At 43.2% G+C, this 17,332-nt stretch overlaps 1 protein-coding gene and 1 long non-coding RNA gene across 3 annotated transcripts in view; one reads left to right on the forward strand and one right to left on the reverse strand.

Annotated features, from left to right (window-relative positions):
- Positions 1-9,813, reverse strand: part of FARP1 (FERM, ARH/RhoGEF and pleckstrin domain protein 1) — a 283,093-nt gene extending 273,280 nt beyond the window's left edge. The window contains exon 1 of one of the 2 annotated variants that reach the window (XM_088792816.1): positions 9,323-9,813. The gene's annotated coding sequence lies outside the window, so the exon portion shown is untranslated. The remainder of the gene's footprint in view (positions 1-9,322) is intronic. The other variant, XM_088792815.1, reaches the window with a different exon arrangement.
- On the forward strand, positions 4,121-15,408 carry LOC148755120 (uncharacterized). Its single transcript, XR_016019170.1, has 3 exons — positions 4,121-9,238; positions 9,997-10,188; positions 11,065-15,408. It is a non-coding gene; the product is annotated as an uncharacterized LOC148755120 (long non-coding RNA).
- Positions 15,409-17,332: the final 1,924 nt, after the last annotated feature.

Raw genomic sequence — 17,332 nt, forward strand, 5'->3', positions numbered from 1 at the left:
GTTTGTGACATGGCCCCTAACCTCTAGGCACTAACTCTGGTAGCAAAGGCAAAATCCACACATCGGGGAGTAACTAACCACGAGGGACAGTGTGAGCACGACATCAGTTATGCCCACGGGCCTCGCTGCCGTATTTCCTAAGCATTCCCTCTGAGCTCTCCGGTGTTTGTGTGCATTATATCCGAGGTGGGCCAATGGAATTTAGAAATAGACACTACTTTAACTGGGGCTTTGGAAAATGGCCAAGCCTTAGATATGTCACAAACGGGGCATCTTCCCTCTCAACATATGCAATTGTCACAAAAAGACCTTATTTGCTAAGGATTGATTAAGGCTGCAAGGAACTACCGCAATCCTTACTAAGTGATTCTGACCAACAACAGAAAAAAGGGGGCAGGTAACAGTGCTTTATAAGTTAGAAGAAAATAAAGCAGTATGCACACCTCCCCTTCAGCCTACCTGGTGGGCTCCTGCCGTCCTTCGGGCCTTTCTCAACCTCCAGATATAGGCCAGTTATGCTGGAAACTCACACTGGGCAAGCTGTCACTCGACCTGTTTTTCCCACTCTGGAAAGCGTATCTGACTATGGGTGAGAGCACGTCGTTACAAGGATAATATCTAACAGGTGACAAATGACTTATGACACCCCTCACAAGGGATCGTTGTCAGGTAAAAGCACTGCTCTTGGCACAGACACCAACACTGACCTGATCCTGAATTTGTTGAGCTCCAGCACAGCCTGGGAGGTTGGGGGGGGATTGGGAAAGGGGCCTTTCCTTTATATTTCTGCCTTTGCCTTCCCTGCTGGTGCTTCCCTCAGGAAGGTTCTTCTCCCTGTATTTTTCAACCCTATTCATCTGGAAAAGCGACTGTTGTCTGGGCACAATCTCGTCCTGCCCACCATCCTATACATACCCCTCCCCCACCCCACACACACACCCACAGTGCAAGAGTGTTTCTTCATCTGGCCTAAACACGAGTCCTTCCCTAGGGGGTAGGGATAGGGGGTTCAAATTCCACTAGGTGATTCCCTATCAAAGCAGGAGCAGCTGGAACGCTTCTTCCACGGGACCTGAAAATGTGTGGAGGTGTGATTAATTGCCAGGATGACTGAGACTACTTGAATTTTAAGGCAAGGGCCACGGATGCTGTACTTCCTACAATGTGCAGGAGAGCCCCCACCACCACCACCACCACCGCCGCCACCATCTCCATCAAACTGTCCCATCCAGAATGCCAGTGGCGAAGATAACCAGAAAAATGAAGCTGATACCCAGCTTCGGCTGGCAGAGACTGGACACTGGGAGGGAAACCCCACAGGGGTGTGACTCTGTGGTTCCAGGTCTCTAGGCCTGAGGCCAGATCCAGCGCTGTCATTCTGCACCTGGTATGGAGAGCTAAGAAATTCCTCTATTCTGCTTCCTATGGCTCAAGCCAGGCTTCCATCCATTACAAGAAGGGACCTTGAGACCTTCCTTCCATAGATTTATGTACAGATAGTAACTGCAGCAAAATATTACAAACATAAAAATGACCAATCAAGGACAATGTTAAATACATACAATGGAATATCACAGCCATTAAACATTTTCATTTCAAGGAAAACTCAGTATGGAAAACTTAGTGTTAAGGGGGAAAAAGTGGCATCTCAATGTGCATGCATGCATCATTCTCCCAACTCTTAAAAAAATGTATATTTGTATATATAGGGGAAAAACACTGGAAATATAACAAATATGCCAAAGTCAAATAGAAATAAACCAAGTTTTGATTTTCATAATCTGAATTGGCAGGATTCCAAGGGATTGTGACTTTCTGTTTTATATATGAAGACTTTTCTAATCCTGTTCCAATAAACACCTAAAAAGTAAACATTAAAATAAACAAACAAGCAAGCAAACAAAAACATACTTCTTTATTCAAAGCTCAACGCAAGTGCTACATTATCCAACCAGAACCCAATGTCTTACTATCCTGAACACTTTCACCGTTACTAATACCTTTTACAAAGCTTTCATCATGTTCCACCTATTATTATAACTGTCTAGATACCATCCAGCCTGGATGCTACACTGAGCACAGAAGTTGAGCCCTATATTTGTGGCGCCAAAGGTAACTAGTATATTCAACATACATATTCAAATAAACATCTGTTGACTTTATAGGCCCTTACGCAAACTGACGTAAAAATAAAACAGCAGTAAAAATCCAAATTACCTTGGTCGGTTGGTCATCATGATAGTAAGGGGGGGATGGAACACTCAGATTTCTTTTTTAAAATTATATCAATTAAATGAAAATAGATAGGAATATTGTTTCTCTGTATTCTGTAATTTGTTCACCCGGCTATTTGACATTCCATTTATTTGCTTGGATTAGTGTTTAGGTTATTTATTATTAAATCATTTAACTTTACAGAGTCACAAATATCTGTCTAATTTTTTAATTTGGTGCACTTCTGGTTCACCCAAATCCTGACATTTCCAAGAAGCGCACTCCACTGGTTAACGCTGGCTCCCAATAAGATCTGATGCGAGAACCAAAAGCTCAGGTAGGATTGTGCAGGAAGATATTAATTTCTGATTAATAAAGTCTTCATAAATCTCCTAAGCAATATTAAAAGTGCAAATAAATGCCATTCTAGGTTGACAGAAATGGTAAGCACTGCCATCATGTTTTTCTTAAAAGAAATGAAACACTAATCTCAGGTATGTCCTGTAATCCAAACCACCAAATGGTCCATTTCAAGCCAATGTCCTCCATGGCTGCCTTAAAAGGAGAAGTAAAATTCATGTAGACTTAGCGGCAAGATTTGCACATATTAGCAACTATCTAAAGGCCTTAAAACTAGTTCATCTCGCACAGCGATTTGATATGATCACTCAGTCACTTTCCACATAATGAACGGGTAGAAACCCATTTTCTCATAGGTAATGCTGGATGGAAGATGAAAGATAACGTCTTCCAACCAATGTATAAGGTGGGTTGGATGACCACGAAAGAATTAGAAAGTCAGCAAACTTATTGTTTGGTATATGAAGTCCAGAGTCCTATTATTTAGTATACTAAATGTACTATGATTTCGTATACTAAGCTCCAGGGGCAGGAAGATGCGAATCGGGGATGCCGACGAGGAGTCTGGTTCCATCTTTCAGCTCCACCTGTCTTTGTCCCAAGGCTAATCACGCATGGCTGCTGCGGTTCCAGACATCACATCGAGTCTAGTCTTTGGGTCTCTTTTTAAGAGCACAAATAATATTACCCAGAATTCCCTTCAAAGACCTACCTCCCAGATGCTGGAGGCTTCTGAGAAGCATTTTCCTTAAAGGCAAAAGGAACTTGAAGAAGCCTGTGCGGTGACTGACCTGACAACACCAAGTGTGTGAGAGTATGAACCTTGAAGCTGCAGTAGCCATGAGCTCATTAGGCTAAGGCAGTCTCATTAACCACTACGCAACAAGCCCGAGTACAAAAAGCAATACGCTGGGAGTGGCAGGGGGAAAAGACAGAAAGAATCTGGGTCCTTGAGCATACTGTGACCTGAGACACCCAATGGAGAGCCCCATCTTATTACCTGAGGCAGGTAAATGTTTGGTGGCTTAAACTGCTGTTAGTGAGACATCCTGATAGACTAAAAGATAAGCACACTCTTAAAGGTCCCCTTGAGTGTTTAGGGAAAGAGCACCAATAACTTCCCCAACATCCCAAAGATGAATGATGCAGAAGGGTAGATCTGTCTGGTTTCAATGCCTATACTCCCAACCCTGGTTACTTTTGACACCATCCTCTAACTTCCATATTCTAAAATGGCACAGGATTTTCATTACACAAATTTTAATTCAAATCAACCAATATGTATTTACCTTCTATGGGCAGGAGAAACAAAAATTAGGAAAACATACTTTCTGACCTGACAATACTTGTTATTTGGTTCAGAAAATGAGAATACACAGATAATAAGACATAATTCTTTCCAAAACGGAACTATAGAGCCTTTTACAACCACCTGTATGTCTCACACTGACTTCCTTTTAGAATGTTACATCATGTTTTTACCCAGGGGCTCATGTTTTTTCTTTTTAATTCATTTCAAAAATATTTCTTTCCCATAGTCCTTCTGTGTGCTAAACAACAAACACAACTCAATTTTAAATTTTAGAAATCTATTTGATCATCATCTTAAATGCCTATTTCCCCAAACTCTCAAAGTAAGCAAATTTTTTTTCATTTTTATCTCTTTTAACTCAGTTTTAGTTAGGAAAGAACAAAACTGCTCCATCATCCTCAAATAAATGGAGTCTCACCTCTTGAACAGAACAATCCTAGTCTATGCCTTACATACAAAAGTGTGTTATTTTTCCCAAAGTTGAGTAAATTCCCTGACCTTTAATAACTCCAATAATTAATCTTGTACAATGTTTTCCTAATAATTTTTGCTCTTCGAAAGATACCATTAACAAATGAAAAGGTTAAAAAAACAGACTGGGTGAAAATATTCACAATTCATAGACCTAACAAAAAACGTATATCCAAAATATATAAAGAACTCCTACAACTATAACATGACATTAAGTACGTGCCATTTATTGTATGTCAATTACAGTCAAAAGCTAAATAAAACAATCAGCCAAAAAAATGAAAAAGACAAAGATTTATTAGACACAACAAAAGAAGATATACAAATGGTCAATAATAAGCACATGAAAAGCTATCATTAGTCATTGATAAAATATAAAATTAAACCACAATGAGATACCATCACACACCCAGCAGAACGGCTAAAATGAAAACAAAAAAAATATTTCAAGTGAGGGTTATAGTAACTGGAAGGCTTATACATAGCTGGTGGGAATGTAAAATGAAACACTTTGGAAAACAGATGGGAGGATAAGATGACAGGAGGAAGGAGCAGAGGGGAAGGAGGGATGAGGAGTAGTACAAGGAGAGAAGAGAAGGATAAAAGTAAAGGAGAAGAGAAATTATACGTAGACATAGTGAAACTGCAGAACTCCAAAGGATTGGCAACCAGAGAGAAAAGACAGGCTATTTACAAAAAAAACTGAGTCTGACAGCTGATATGGCAGCAACAACAATGGAACCAAAAGACAGTTGACTGATACAGGAGCAACAATCCAGAATTGCACACCTGGGTAATCTGACACTCAGAGCAGAGGTATTTAACCCCCATCCAAGTACCAACCAGGCCCGACCCTGCTTAGCTTCCGAGATCAGAGGAGATTCGGCACGTTCGGGGTGGTGTGGCCACAGACAAGAACAGAGATATTTAAGGGCACAAGACAGCTGAGGTTACCACCCAGAGAGGCTCACTAATGGAACTTGTAAAAAATATCTCTCAGGAAGGAAAATTGTTACAGAAGCAAGTTTCATTGTATAAGAAGGCGTGGTGAGCACATTAAACCTATACAGACAAGAACTACATAAAATAACAATAATAATGTCAAATTTGAGGGAGGCTAAGAAATGAGAAGGATGTATAAAAACAAGAGGCTCCAAAATATTAATGGTAAGACTGGATGGTAGGTGGGAGGATTTCAGCTAAGCTTTACTTTCATGCTTTTGTCTGATTTTTTTCTTTAATGAACCTATATCTTTTTACAATATAACCCAGCTTTAAAAGATAATTTTAAATTTTTAATTAGAATGAAACAGAAATGAAATCAAATATCGAATTTTCAAATTCCCGGAGCAGTAACCTATCAGTGCTAATATCAAATGTCCCTTAAGAACCTTAAAGATTAACTTGAAAAGACATCGAAACTAGGTTTATTCATGCACTCAAGTATTTACCAAGGATTTGCTATGTGCCAGGCACTATACTGGATCCTGAATTAATAGGATGAGAATAAAAAATGAAAGTCATCATACTACTGGATTTATAAGTCTTCTCTTATAAGATACCTTTAAGGAAAGCCAATTCTACATGTAAAGTGAAGTTACTCTTGTGATAAGGAATCTTATTGTAATAGATATAAATAGATATTGCAATGGTTAAAGGCAATCTACTTTGGCCTGCGGTTCTGTTTGAAAATACATGCACAAACATGACAATTTTACACATGAAATTCATTCAGTGTAAATGACAAATTCTCACATTAATTTCACTGCCAATCTTGCGGTCTGTCTAAAATTTCCATCCCACATGAAAATAAGAAAGTGGCAGTTCTAGTTGAGCTTCAAAGCAGCACTAAGCATGCACTCACTTTCAGTCACATTGGAGTCCATGGTCCCCTGGCTTATTTCGCAAATATCAAACACTAAGGGCACGTATTAATATGTATCAATTGCTCACTTTTGCTCAAAATATCCACGTGGCAAAACATTTTTAACTGACTTAAATCTGAACAAGGGCAGCCTATAAAAAGCCAGTTCCTCCACTTTAAAATAAACCTTTTCTGGGGGTTTCTTGATTAAAAACAAAGGTTGTATTTGGCATAAAAGGCCTGGAGAAATCAGTGTTTCAATGAGTAATCTGAATGGTAACTGTCGGGCTCTGATCTTCCTGGACATGTGGAAGTGGTTAACGCAGTAACCTGGCGGGAACAGAGAGCGCATGGGCTATGATGAAGTAAGGCCACAGCAGAAACTCGAACCTCTAAAAAGAAAGAAAAGAAATTGATCCACCACTTCCCATTCAATAGCCAGGCTTGAGGAGCCCTCCTTTCAATTGAAAGCACCAAACAATAGAAGAGACACAGCCATAGGAACCTAAAAGTCCACCTCCTCCCCTCCTAGGCAGTGGTAATCAAACTTGGAATACCTGTACACCCAAAGTAAAAAGGACTCAAGCGACTGTATTTTGGGGTTATATGTGCCCCTCTCTTATCTGTAGCATATTCAGTTAGAAGGGAAAGTGAATTCCTCAAAATACTAGGCAGTTCTCTGCAATAAGCAAGGTCAATTACAAAGGGTTTGTTTAAAATGCCCCCTTCACCGTGTTATCAAAGTACTTAGCCAAGTACCTACAAATCCCTAAAACTTCCCTCATCCTGTTAAGGACACCGTGCCATCTTTCCTAGAGTGTTCAGCATGCAAACACTGGGCTCTTGTCTTCCCCCCAGTGTTCTCTACCCTCCTCTAGGATGGAAAAAGGTTTGCTGTTTCGATTTTATCACAAGTACCCGCCTCATAAATATGTATCATTTTCCAAATGAATTAAATTCTTCTATGTAGAGGCTGAATTCCACTTTTTTTGGAGGAAAAAAGGAACCTTTCCATAGTCTATTCAATTTTCCTACCTCTTAAAAAGCCATTTCCTTCGACAGTTTCTTTCATGAAGAGCAAAACAAAAACATACACCCAGATTCTCTAGTCTTATGATACAAGTAATTATGGAATAACTGCCATAAACCAGAAGAAAATTATCTAGGATAGGTTTTTAAGTTTCCTAATGGTAAATTTGGCTAGAGAGTAGCATTAGTATTCTATTGTGACCCAAAGAATTAAATTGTGTATAAATTCCAGGAAGAGACCATCAAGGTGAAAAGGTGCATTATAAACAGAACTCCAGGATTCCTTTCAGGGACAGAAATCCTAAGTGAAAAACCACACCCAAACTCACAGGCAGGCCCTATAGACTCTGGCCCTGGGGGGGGCACAACTATGTCATCACCAAGAATTTCAAGTTTCCCATCTGCATAAAAGAAACTAGATTCTGGGAAGCCCGGGGCTGGGAAGGCATCACTATCTCCTTCAACACTTCACCCATCAAACCAGCCACTGGCCAATAATGTGTCTATTTATTTTACCCAGAAGCAAATCTATTAGCCAGACATTCTAAAAACACCAGTGTTTCGTTGTGCTTGGAGCAACTCCAATATTGGTGCCTTGCTGCAGAATGATGCTGCAGGAATATAAAGTGAGCCACGTGGAGGCTGAACCCACCACCTATGAAGTGCATCATCACAAACTGTCAAACCCAGAAGAGCAACCCTTGGGAAAGGCTTAGGATAAACCTCCAGCAGGAAGGCTGTGGAATGACGGGGGAAAGCCAAAGACAGGAGACTTCAGAAGGACCCACCTGCTCGGAACAATGAAGGCAACTCCCCCAAAGCTCTCAGGACCAAAAAGGCCTTTCAACCTCCTCTGCTATTTAGACTGAATAAGAAAAGCAAGACAATGCTGGAGAATGTTCTGAAATGGGCTTGGCAAGCCACCGCGTGCGAAGCACATTAAACATAACTCAATGCTAGGCCGGGATGTGGCTCCCCAAAGACACTACCTGCTGGGTGGGGGATATGGGGGTCCAACAAAAGCCATGGCTCAGGGGAACAAGGAAACGGGGGAGGGCCAGGCTGAGCAAGTCAAACCAGGGAAACTAACAAGAAGAACATTAACAACTGTAATAAAATGAAACAGCCGGAGGCCACCGTGGTACTCCACAAGGCTGAGACAGACCGAGACCGCTAAACTGTTCCAGATGAGAGGCAACCTCTCCACGTCGCAAGGGACTGATGTGATACCTGGGTCCTCATTTCTTTGTGAGCCTCACCTCTCTTCTTGTGGGGAGACCCCCAAAAGCCGCTGGGCTCCAACTTCTATAAACAAAATTCAGACTCATGATGGGGAACTCATTTTTCTTTCTCAAATCAATCTCTCTAATCTCTCTCTCTCTCTTGTCTGGCCGGATCATCACACAGCTAAAGTTTCCGGAATTAAATCGTAAAACCGCAATCAGAAGTTGTTTTGAAATGCTCACCACAAAAATCTGTGTCCTTTGCTTTAAAGAAACACAAAACTTTGCTCTCCATAAAGGCAGGCAGTAAAGAGAGACAAAATCTAACTTGGTAAGAGGGTGTGTTCCTCTTTGTCACCCACCGGGGTCCTCGTGCCACGCGTGGGCAAGCTGCCGGCACCAGGCAGCGCGGTGGCACCCACGAGAGGCCACCTTCACCGCCCGCGATTTGCCTCAGGGGCAGAGATTGCGGCCGGAGGTCTGGAAGCAGCGTCCTGCGCTGTCACGGTGCTGGGTGAGATGGGAGGAAGAGGGGGAAGGGCGCCTCGGGGTGGGGGAAGCGAGAGGGGCCGGGCAGCCTCACTCCTCGGAGGTGAGAAGGGTGCAAAGGGCGGTGGGGAGCCCGGAGGCCCCGAGCTCCTGCTATTGTTGCCTAGCCTGCCCGGGGCCCGGCGGGCGACTCTCCCGCCTTAGAAGGAAAAGCCGGATCCCACACCGCCGCCCGCCTCCCGCCTCCTCCGGGCACCACCTCCACCCGCGCCCCCGGTAGGTCAGCTCCGGACGCCAGGACTCGCACAAGTTGCCGCCCGCCCACCCCGCTGCAGTCATTGTTCCCCACGCGCCTCCTACCTCCACGGCGCCGGCGGCTCCGGCTCCTACTCCCGGCCTCCTAGCTCAGCAGCTCCGAGCCCCCGGCTGCAGAGGGCGCGGTGGCTCCGAGCTGCGCTTGCGGCAGGGGCGCTTGGCTATTAATACCCGCGGGCGGCGGCGGCGGCGGCTGCGCGAGCGCGCGAGCAGGGCTGGCGGTGGCCGGCCGAGGTCCTGGCCATCAAAGGTGGCGCGGGGCGGAGGGGAGGGCGGAGCAGAAGGGGTGGGTGGGGAGCGTACTCAGGGTCGCCATGGCCGCCTCGACGCCCGGCCGAGCGCCACTTGAGCGGGGAGGAGCGGCGCAAAGCGGGCGGTGGCTGTGTCTCCGCCCCGCGCCCCAGCCGAGCGCCCGCAGTCCTGCGCCCGCGCGGGACCCGCCGCCTCCGAGACCCGCGAGCGGGAAGTGAAGGCGGTTGCGCCCCTCCCCGGGCCTGGGCCGGCCCCTCGGCGGGGGGAGCAGGGGCGCCGCGCAGCCCGAGCCGTGGGGACAGCGGGAGAGCCACAGCCCCCTCCAGCGTTCGGGCCCTAGACCTGCGCGCCGGCGCGCCCCGCCCCGCACCGCCCAGGGGGCAGGTGTGGCGAGGGGCCGCCCTCCCCTAGCGCTGCTTCGGGATCCCAGCAAGCCCACCTTAGATTTGTGCCTTAATTGTTTCTAGGGCCCAAATCCTGGCTCACCGCCCCACGCCACCGAACCAAGCGCTGGTGAGTGCGCTGCGCCACTAGGGACACACCAGCTCTGCTGCTGTGGTTGAAAGTGATACAAGGAGAGCTGGAGACCAGCGCAAGGGAGAAACCTGGAGCAGCTGGAGAGCGATCGGTAGCGCGGACTCTGCAGGTCGCTTGTTGAGGTCATTCAAGGGGGTGCTCCGCCGGTGTGCCCACCTAGGACTTTACGATGTCGCTCGGAGAGCGGCGCTTTTCAGCGACCTACGAGTACCCCTCTCTCCCCAGTCCATATGAGCGGGCTTGCGGCACCACCCTGAGCTGAGAGGGACTTAACCTCAGAGGGGCAGTTCCCTCTCCACCCTTTATCCCCCAGCCAGGGCCGTGTCCTCAACCCCGGTGAATCCCAGGACAATCACACCCCCCAATACACACACACACACACACACACACACGCCCCTCTCCTAAGGAAAGGCATGGAAGAGGTTAAAAGATGGTTTCCAGATTCTTGTTCGCCTTCTAGGTTTCCGAAACTCGATAAAGGAGGGAGCAAGATTCAGGACCCAGGAGGCAGGACCTAAAAGGGAACAGTCATTGTCCCACCCTCCAGCTGGGAGCTGCCGTCTTAACAATCTCCATCCCTTCCAGTGCCCCGTTCTCACTCGCTCTTCCTGTCGCTCTGTTCGTGGAGGGGAAAGGTGGGCGGCAGCAGGTTAGAAATGAAGGCGACCCCCTGCTAGATACCGAGGCCAGTGGGCATCTACTTCCGAAGGCCGTTGACTCCGGAACCCTGGTCATTTTGCAACTTAGAGAGTTCCCTGGCCTCACGCCAGGAGTGCAGATTTCATGGGAGAGGTCAGAACTGACCCCTGAGATGAAGAGGAGCAGTGCAGGGGCCCGTTGGACAAAGAGTGAGCTGACACAAGAACAGGGGCCATTAGAAGTGTGGGGTTATTTGTGGATAGCTAGTGGGAGTGGTTTCTGGAGAGAGGCAGAGACACGGTTTGAGTATGAGGTACTGACCTGTATTTTTTTTTTTTAACGCTGCTTTTTTTGTGAAGGTGGAAGAGGGCCGTTATAGGCCTCAGACCTAGGAAGAAACAGCAGATAGGTAGTCTGTGTTTGAAGAGCAACAATGGGTGCCAGGCTTGGCTTGGCTCTGTTCTAACCAGCTGTGTGGCTTTAAAATAACTGTACATCAAAGGTTTTAGGCCAGTGATTCTGTAAGTGTGGTTCTCAGACCTGCAGCAGCTCCTGGAAACTAAGAAATTCAAATTCTTGGGCCCCACTCCAGACCTACCTTATCAGGTTCCCCAAACTTTTGTGCATTAGGATCAGCTGGGGTGCTAATTACACCTATCCTGTCAGGTCTGAGGTGGGGGACTGAGAATTTGCATTTCTAACAGGTTCCCAGATAGTGCTGAGCCCACACTTTTTGAGAACTACTGTTGTATTAGAGCAACCGGGCTCAAATTCATAGAATCACCTAAGTTTTTTTTTTTTTAATTTTTTTATTGGGGAATATTGGGAAACAGTGTGTTTTCCCAGGACCCATCAGTCATTGTCCTTCAATCTAGTTGTGGAGGGCACAGCTCAGCTCCAAGTCCAGTTGCCCTTTTCAATCTTAGTTGCAGGGGGCGCAGCCAACCATCCGAGGCGGGAATTGAACTGGCAATCCTGCCTTGTTGTTGAGAGCTTGCGCTCTAACCAACTGAGCCATCCAGCCACCCCGCCGGCAGCTCAGCCGCAGCCTGTTGTCTTCAGTCTAGTTGCGGAGGGCACAGCTCACTGGCCCATGTGGGAACTGAACCAGCAACCCTGTTGTTGAGCTTGCGCTCTGACCAACTGAGCCATCTGGCTGCCCCCTCACCTAAGATTTTTTAAAAACCTCACTGCCCAGGCTTCCCACCAAATATATCAGGATTTCTTGGGTTGGGACCCAAGCATCAGTATTTTTAAAGTTCTGCAGGTGATTCCAGTGCGTTGCCTGGTTTGAGAACAACTGTAGACAGCGCTTTTGAAACTTTATATATGAGTTACCTGGGGATCTTGTTAAAATGAAGAATCTGGTTTAGTACGTTTGAGCCTATATATTACTAACAAGCTGTCAGGCGCTGTTTTTGCTGGTCCACTGACTACACTGTGTAGCAAGCAAGGTGTCGCGCCACACTTCACAACTAAAAACAAAAAATGTAGAACTCACAAAAAACTGGAAAACTGACGTTTACCCAGTCACCATCTTTGGAAGACAAACATTTTCTCTAGTGTTTCATCTTTCTAGTCTGGAATAAGGGTTGTGTTGTTTTGCCCTTAGCACACATATGATCATAACACAGTAAGTCCTCACTTAATGTCATCAATAGGTTCTGGGATTTTAATGAAATGGCATATAAGGAAACCACTTTTAACAGAGGCTAATTGATATAAACAAGATTTGAGTTCCTAGGGCATCTCAGTGTTACAAAACGATGGAACCGACGTTTAAGGACCTACTGTATATAACATTTGATGCTGTTTTATTATATTAATTACCAGCATTTTTGAGGGAAGGTGACTTTTACAGGAGGCCAGCCAAGAGGGTTTGCAGGGCGAGGGTAGGAGTTTATGGGGAAAGAGATAATGTAGTAGGAGAAAAGAGGGAAGGCTTGGGAGCTCCAGCTGGGAGAGGCTGGAGAAGCCACCAGCTTCCTTCCAGCTCTCATGAACATTCTGTGCTTTGTACTTAATCTAATTAAAGTACTTTTTAAATTCCTCTAACTGAAAAGGAATTTAAATTCCTCTACCTGAAAAGGGGTACCCGGCCTAGAAAATCTGCAACCTGGATGGTCAAACCCTGAATAATTGAGGTATTTCCTCGACATTTATGTCTAACTTGCAAACTATAAAAAAATTTATAATTACATAGGTCCCCGTTTTACCCATTTTACAGATGAGGAAACTGAGGCCCAGAGAAGCTAAGTAACTTATCCAAGGTTATAGAGCTAAAAAATGGTAGAGAAGGGTTTTGAACTCAGTGAGGCTTCAGAGGCTCTTAGCCATTATACCGTGTTGTGGTTCTAGATGCATAAATTTAGGACAAATGGAGAAAAATATTAAAAACATACTTCTTGGTGGTGAACACACAACGGGATTTATAGATGATGTAATACAGAATTGTAAACCTGAAATATGTGTAATTTTACTAACAATTGTCATCCCAATAAATTTAAAAAAAAAAACATACTTCTTCTAGGACAGAAAATAGGATAAAAAATAAGAACTTTTGGTCATTTTTTTTTTCACTTTCCTTTCTAAAGGACAAATTTAGGAGGAAACCAGAGGAAGATCATAGACTGCAATTATTTTGAATCTGGCCTGTGATCTTGCCTTTTGATTCTCAGAGTATGAAATGATACATCGTGGGAAGGTATATCATGGTTGACAGTTATTTTTTTAATAAAAAGACTACCACCATTATAGTTCGATGAGGCAGTGGAGCAACCAAAACTCGTACTAATGAAAATGCAAAATGGTGCAACCACTTTGGGGAAAATCTGGCAGTTTCTTAGAAAGTTACTTATAAGTAAAAGTTATAAGTATATATACTTACAACGTATATACTCACTTATAAAGTATATACTCACTGTAAGACCAACAAATTCCACTCCTATGTGTTTACCTAAGAAAAACAAAAACGTATGTCCACAAAAAGACTTGTACAAAAATGTTCGTAGCAGCCTTAGTCATAACACTCCAGATTCCCATCAACAGAATGGAAAACTAAGCTGTGGTATTATATTCATACACAATGGACTCAACTACTCAAAAATTCAAAAGGGAATGAACTATTGATATGTGCAACAACACAGATGAATCTCAAAAGCATCCTGCTGAATGAAAGGAACTTCACACACAAAAAAGTTCATATTGTACTTTTCTCATTTTATGATGTTTTGTGATAGGCAAACCAAATACAGGGAGAAAAATTCAGAATGGAGGTTGTCTTAGAAGGGGTGAAGGTAGAAACTGGCTGAGAAGGTACATGAAAGAAAGTTCTGGAATGAGTATGCTTTTTCTTTTTAATTTATTTATTTATTGGGGAACAGTGTGTTTTTCCAGGGCCCACGTTGTTGTCCTTCACCCTAGTTGTGGAGGGCGCAGCTCAGCTCCAAGTCCAGTTGCCATTTTCAGTCCTTAGTTGCAGGGGGCGCAGCCCACCATCCCATGCGGGAATTGAACCAGCAACCTTGTTGAGAGTTCAAGCTCTAACCAGCTGAGCCATATGGCAGCCCCTGGAGTGAATATACTTATCTTGACAGAGGCTTGAGTTATACTGATGAATATTTTAAAACTTAGTGAATATACTTAGTGAATAAGATTTGTGCATTTCATCATATGTAAACATTACCTCAAAAGAAAAGAAATGAAACACATATTGAACTCTAGTTAATAATATACAAGCTGAAGGATTGAGGAGGAAGAGTACTGATGCCACTTACCTTGAAATAGATTTTAAAATAAGGTCAATAGATAGATGGCTAGAGGGAGAAATAGGTAGATTTGTGATAAAGGAAGGATGATAAAATGTTAATAGGTGGATCTTGGTACTGGCTAACGGCATGCTCACTGTAAAATTCTTTCAACCTTGTTGTATGTTTGAATTTTTATAATGTTGAATTCCACTCCTAGGCATATACCCAAGAGAAATGGAAATATATGTCCACACAAAAACTTATACATGAATGTTCATGTGAGCATTATTCACGACAGCCAAAAAGTGGAAACAACCCAAATGTCCATCAGATGATGAATGGATAAACCAAATGTGATCTATCCATACAACGGAATATTCTTTGTCAATAAAAGGAAAGGAAGTGCTGATACATGCTACAGTATCAATGAACCTTGAAAACACATTAAGCTAAGTGAAAGAAGCCAGTCACAAAAGACCACATATTATATGATTCCATTTATATGAAAAGTCACGAATAGGCAACTCTACAGAGAAAGTAGATTAGAGGTTGCCTTGAGCTGTGGGAGTTGGAGAGTAATGGGGACTGACTGTTAATGGGTGTGGGGTTTCTTTTTGGGGTAATGAAAATGTTCTAAAATTGTAGAGATGATTGTGAAACTGAATATATTAAAACCCATTGAATTGTACACTTTAAATGAGTGAAGTGTATGGTGTATGAATTACAATCAATAAAGCTGTTAAAAAAATAAAATACTGGAAAAATTATCATCACACAATGAATTGCCCTATGAACTACAGATCTCTCACTCTAGATGAAGAGAAAACATCCTTGTCATGTTTTCTAATATGTACATTTTAATACAGATTTTTTAATAAAAATTTCTAAATTCACAAAACATGAACCTGGTATTAATCTTTGATTTGTCAAACTGATTCTAACTGGAGGACTCTACTATACGACCAGACATTTTGTTGTTTGCGGGGTATTATTTTGTGTGTGTGTGTGTCTTTTTTTTTTTTTTTAACAATTCCTAGTTACATATGTCTCAGACAAAGCGGTTAGAAATGTCTGAACACTTCATATTGGTCACCCCAGGTACCTGTAAAGTCCCAGAGTGACAAAGCAGCACAGGCAATGAGAATGCATGTAAAATAAGGACGTGATTTACGTAGGCCACTGGTTCTCAAACTTGGGTGTATATTGCAGTCACCTAGGGGGCTTTCAAAAAATGACACTGGCACCTGGGTCATCTGCCTTCCCGTCTCAGAGATCCAGATGTAATTGGTCTGGGGTGCAATATGGGCATCAGAATTTTTTTAAAGCTTCCGAGGAGATTCTAATGTGCAGCCAAGTTGAGAATCACTGACCTAGGACAATAGCCTGAGCTGTGGGAGAGGGGTTGGAGCAGAGGCTTAGCTCAACCTAAATCCAAATGGTGGGATCTCACCCCTCTCTAGGTGGCCCCAAGATACAAGAACTCCCAGCCAGTGTGTGTGCAAATAATACAACACGGCAGAGCATGACATCATCATCCTTTTAAATTAAAAAAGAGACTGCATTACATGAGTCTAAATCAAACTCCATTAAAAAAGGTATTTCATAAAAAGTTTCCTCTTATCCTGTCCCCTCATTGCTCAATTCTCATCTCACCTCCCATCCCCAAAGAGGTCACCACTGCCAATGGTTTCTTCTTTATCTTTCTAAAATAAGTCAAGCTAATTCAGATATATATCCCTTTTCCCTCCTCCTTTTTTTTTTTTAAAACAGAAAAAGTAGAACTTTATGCTATTTTTTTTCTGGGACAATCTTGGAAATGATTCCATATCAATACTAAAAGAGCCTCCTCATATATATACACATACATCTACATATATATATGTATGTAGATGTATGTGTGTATATATATGTATATCTGCATAGTACTCCACTATCGGATGTACCAGAATTTATTTTAAAAACTAATTATTGATGGGCATTTAAATTGTTTCCTAGCTGGTATTATACCCAATGTTCCCAACAATAACTTTGTGTGTGCCATTTTTGCACAGGCATGAATACGTATAACTGTAGGATGAATTCCTAGGAGCGGAACTGCTGATTCAAAATGTTCCATATTTATAATTTTGGTGGACATTTTGCAATCGCCCTTCATGAGGTTGTTGCAATTCACACTTAGACCTGCCTCATATGAAAGTTCCTGCTTCCCACTGTCTCACCACAAAGTGGATTGTCACCCTTTTAAGTTTTCTGCCAATCTGATGGGTTTAAAAAAATGATACCTCCGTATATTTTGGTTTACTTGTCTTGCTTCTTACTTGTGAACTTGTGTATCTTTTTCTATGTTTAAGATCGTTTCTTATCTCCTCTCTTATCATTGTTCACTTATATCCTTTGTGGCCCAGCAGTGGCATAGAAGAAAGACAAGATCTCCTCAGGGCATATGGTTTCACCTAATGTCCACACAATCCAGTAGCTTAGCAACTCTTCTGGGAGGAACAAGGAAGTAGGTGGACAGACAGAGAAGCAGAAAGATGGAAGCCCTCCATCCTTGACAAAATGTACTCACACTGTTTACATACCAAAGGGGTCATTATACACCATCCTCCATTTATTCCTATAACATTCCTTGACTGCCTACTATTATATACAAAGAATATGCTATGGATGAAAGATGAAAGAACGGAGGAATTAGGATGTACAGCTCAAAATTACATTATAATTGTGTAAGTCTTTCTACCAGTATTTCTATAGGCTTCCTTTTTATGGGTATTGATGTGCAATTACACCATCATTAGCCATAATTAAACTACCACTTTATACTTTTCATGTTTTCCTTACATTAACCTACTCCAAACTGAGAGAATTATCGAGAACT

This window comes from Rhinolophus sinicus, chromosome 16 (genome assembly GCF_057876585.1).
Source record: "Rhinolophus sinicus isolate RSI-liver-muscle chromosome 16, RSI-T2T, whole genome shotgun sequence".
In the NCBI taxonomy this organism is placed as follows: Eukaryota; Metazoa; Chordata; class Mammalia; order Chiroptera; family Rhinolophidae; genus Rhinolophus; species Rhinolophus sinicus.